Source organism: Nicotiana tabacum, chromosome 1 (assembly GCF_000715075.1).
Source record: "Nicotiana tabacum cultivar K326 chromosome 1, ASM71507v2, whole genome shotgun sequence".
NCBI lineage: Eukaryota > Viridiplantae > Streptophyta > Magnoliopsida > Solanales > Solanaceae > Nicotiana > Nicotiana tabacum.
The window spans coordinates 204,907,505-204,912,210 of record NC_134080.1 but is presented as its reverse complement, the minus strand read 5'-3'; positions in this window follow the sequence as shown (position 1 = coordinate 204,912,210).

Here is a 4,706-nt window from a genome sequence, read left to right as displayed (position 1 = left end):
AGCAATTTGTTCTGGCACTTTATAAATGAGTGCAATCTTTTAGACCTTGGCTATAAAGGAATTAAATACATTTGGTCTAATAAAAGGTACAGTAATAAAACATCGCTAATTCTAGAAAGAATAGATAGGTGTTTCGCCAATAAAGGCTGGATTCAGCAGTACCCTGAAGCAACCGTACTGCACCTCCCTAGGACCCACTCAGACCACTGTGCCCTTCAAATTAATTTGGTAGGGTCTCCAAATAATAACCTACCAAGGCCTTTCAGGTTTGAGTCAATGTGGGCTAGCCACCCATCCTTTCCTAACATCATCAATAGGGCATTCTCTGATCATTCCAACCTCCTCCAATTCACTGATTCCTTCAAAACAATGGTCACCAAGTGGAACCGAGAAACATTTGGAAACATCTTCTACCAAAAGAGAAGAATCATAGCAAGAATTTCTAGAATCCATAGATCTCCTAACTACCAGTTCAGTAATTACATGTTACATATTGAGATTAATTTGACTACTGAGCTTAACTTAATCCTAAAAAATGAAGAGGATTTCTGGAAGCTCAAATCTAAGATAAATTGGCTTAACGAGGGTGATGCTAGCACTAGATTCTTTCACACCTCCACCCTCAATAGAAGAAGAAGGAACAGAATCCTCTCTCTTAAAGAAGAGAATGGAAACTGGCTCCATGACCAGAAGGATATCCAAGCAACCATATTGGGCTTCTTCACTGATCTATATACCACATCCCACTCCCAAGCCCTTTGGGCTTTCACCAACCACTCCACTATGTCTCCTATTTTGTCTGAAGGCCAAAAAGCTTTCTTGGACAAACCTCTTGAATTGAGTGAGATAAAAAGGGCAGTATTCTCCTACAAACCCTTTAAATCTCCTAGCCCTGATGGCCTCCACCCCTTCTTCTACCAAAGATACTGGGACATAGTTGGTGACTCTGTCACAAACTTCTATAAAAAAATGCTTCTCTTCAAGTTCTATGGGTAATACCATGAACCAGACCCTATTGTGCCTCATCCCAAAATGCCCCCAAGCTTCAATGTTAAAAAGTTTTAGGCCAATAGGACTGTGTAACACAATTTACAAGTCAGTCACTAAAATCATAGTGAACAGAATAATGCCTATCTTGCCTCACATTATTGGGCCAAGCCAAGTCAGTTTCCTTTCCAATAGGAGAGTTTGTGATAATGTCATCATTGTCCAAGAGTACATCACTCACTTTAGAAAAATAAAAGGGAAGAATGACAATATGATCCTCAAAATTGACTTAGAAAAGGCCTTTGATAGGCTGGAATGGTCCTTTATTAGAGACACCCTTTCTGCTTTCAACTTCCCCCAAGGTTTATCCAAACTCATTATGTCCTGCATCAGTTCATCCTCCATCTATATTCTTGTCAATGGAGGGAAAATTGAACCATTAGACCTTCAAGAGGTATCAGGCATGGAGACCCAATGTCTCCCTACCTATTCATAATGCGCATGGAAAGATTATCAAGATAAATTGATAAGGCAGTTCTGGATAATCAGTGGCAACCCATAAGTATAAGCAGATCAGGTCCACAAATATCCCATCTTTTCTTCACAGATGATCTAACTCTCTTTGCTAAAGCTAATGACAGGAACTGTAACACTATTCTTTCCATTATGCAGAATTTCAATGAATAATCAGGTTAGAAAATAAATCTTGCAAAGTCAAGGGTCTTGTTTTCCTTAAACACCCCACGGTACTCCATACAGAATCTCACCAACTCCCTGACCATCCAACACACCACCTCCTTTGGAAAATACCTTGGTTTCCTCATTTTCCATAAAAAGAAAACAAGTGCAGACTTTCAGTTCATCATTGATAACATGCAATCCAAGCTGGCTGGTTGGAAAAAAAACTGCCTAAATATGGCTGACAGAACTGTACTGGCCAAAACCTCTTTAAACAGCATTCCCAGCCATGTCATGCAGTACATCAACCTGCCCACTAAAGTTACCAAACAGATTGACAAAATCCAAAGGAACTTTCTTTAGGGCACCACTCCTGAAAAGAAGAAGCTCCACCTAATTAAGTGGGAGGTGGTCACAAAGAGCAAGGCTGATGGAGGTCTAGGACTCCAAAAGGCTAGTCTTAAAAACAAAGCTTCTCGTACAAATCTTGCCCGGAGGACTTACAAAAATACCAACAATCTATGGGCAAGAGTTCTAATCCATAAGTACTGTAACATGTCCAACAATGCTAGTATACTTAGAGCCTCTAGATATCCTAGACATCCAAAATCAACAACCTGGCAGTGCATCCTAAGAGGCTGGGATAATTGCTATAAAGCAAGCAGATGAGTAGTTCACAAGGAAAACAAGGTCAGCTTCTTAAATGATGTATGGATCCCCAATCAGCCAACAATCAGCCAGTTGATTGAGGGTCCTTTAAACCAAAATGACCTCAATGTTAAGGTTAGCTCAATCCACAACCTAGGAACTTGGGACACATCCTCTCTGTCTATTGCTCTTCCCCCAAGTATCCTGAATCTGTTAAACTCAGTGTTTATTTCCCCAGCTCCAACTAAGGAAGACAACCTCATATGGAACTTGACTCAGAATGGCCAATTCACAAATAGTTCTGCTTACTCCTTCCAAAGCAAGAGTGACACCAGCCTTCATTCTAGTGAGGAAGGCTCCTTGAAATGGGTCTGGAAGCTTCAAGCTCCCAACAAAATCAAGAATTTCATTTGGCTCCTCACCCATAAGAGACTTCCAACTAAGAGCTACCTCCATAGAATTGGGATCAACTGTGACCCCCAATGTCCTTACTGTAACAATGGCCAGGAAACTATTGACCATATCTTCTTTGAGTGCCCTAATGCTGTCCACTTCTGGAATAAAATATTGTCCAAATCTACGAGAGACAGTTCACAACAGACTCCAGCATTCAATGACCATCAACATGGAACTCAATCAGAAATGTGCCTTTCAATAGCAACATCCTATAGGACAACCTTATTCCCTTCTGCTTCTGGCACATCTGGCTAACTAGAAACAACAATTTATTCAATAAAAAAAAGGAACACATCAACTCCACAAATACAATCTCCAAGGCTATTGAATACCTTGTGCTTACAACAAATGATCTAGCAAAATAACACATCAAATTGTAATAAAATGAGAGCCCCCAAGCAGGGGCTTCTACAAGCTAAACACGGATAGAGCAGCAAAGGAGAACCCAGGGATAGGAGGATCAGGAGGGGTATTTAGGAATCACAATGGTGACTGGATAATGGGGTACATGGATAACATCCCTCACATAACAAACACTAGGGCAGAATTGCAGGCACTCCTAAGGGGTCTACAACTCGCGGAGCAAAATAACTTGGCTCCTCTGGAGATCAATACTGACTCCTCTGAAATTATTAATATGCTAACGAAAGGAAGCCTTATTTACGATCCCTTAATTTGTGAATGCATGTCACTAATTCACAGGATAGACAGGGTGGTAGTGAAGCACGCCTACCAGGAGCAGAAAAGAGTAGCTGATGCATTGACCAAGGAGGTAGCAAAAGAAGTCTTTTTGAACAAGTCTAGGATATTATCAGTTCCTCCGATATTTGTTAATGATATATTTTGGGCAGACATTCTAAGAACTGAATTGGTTAAAACTTTTGTGAATTGTAATATAGACACAATTATGCATACCATTACTACTATGGGGGTACTACAATACCCTAGCAATGACTCTGCTATATTATCTTTTGTTATCTAGCCATATATGATATCCTCTTTTAACCAAAAAAAAAAAAAAAAAAAAAAAGAGTAACTTCACTTTATTTTGGAGGAGAAAATAGAGGAAAGGGTAGGAGTTGATCTAAATAATTCAACAAACAACTGCGGTAAAACCAAATATTGCACCCCTTTTCGTACACGTTTATCTTATGAACTAGTTTCATATCATGACATAGATCTAAAATTCTAAACAAAAGAGTGATTTTGTATATTACTTGTCAGTCATCGAAAATAGATAAAGTAAAAATACAAAAAGATATTAGAAAGAAGGTGGAAATGAGTGAACCAAAAAATGCACGTAAATATGAGTTCTTTATTCAAAAAATTTGTACCTAATTTTTCTTTTATTTCATCTCAGGCCTTTTATTCTTGGTAACCTTCCTGGAATACTGGTGGCCAAGATGTTACGTGATCTTTATGTGTTATATTTTTGTTTATGAGTAATGATAGTATTTTACATTTATTACCATAAAAAAGGCCTAATCTCAAATTTAAGGATTTAACCTAACTGTCAATAAAATAGACACAATTTCGAAAATTAAGATTTAAATTTTAATAAAGACAAAAAATAATAAAGATGATTTATTCCCATCTATCAAAATCTTGGTAGACAAGCTAAAATTATCTTTAAAGCAGAAATCAAGAAAGTAAAATTCTTGAATTTTTTTTCCATAAAATTGGCTTTTCATTAAGCTCGACCCAGAGTTGATTGGTTAAATTTCCCGGAATTAACCCCTAATTAAACTGTCAGGACCCCACAAATTAGCACGGGAGTCCACTGAACATCTTAGCCATTAGCAAAAATTTCACCCACATTTATGCTTATAATAAAAGAAAGCAAATATTGGAAGAAGTAATTTTTCTTTAAGATCTCAAAAATAGTTAAAATATTTGTTACTGCCCTCGGTTCATAATAAATGACCATTGTACCTTTA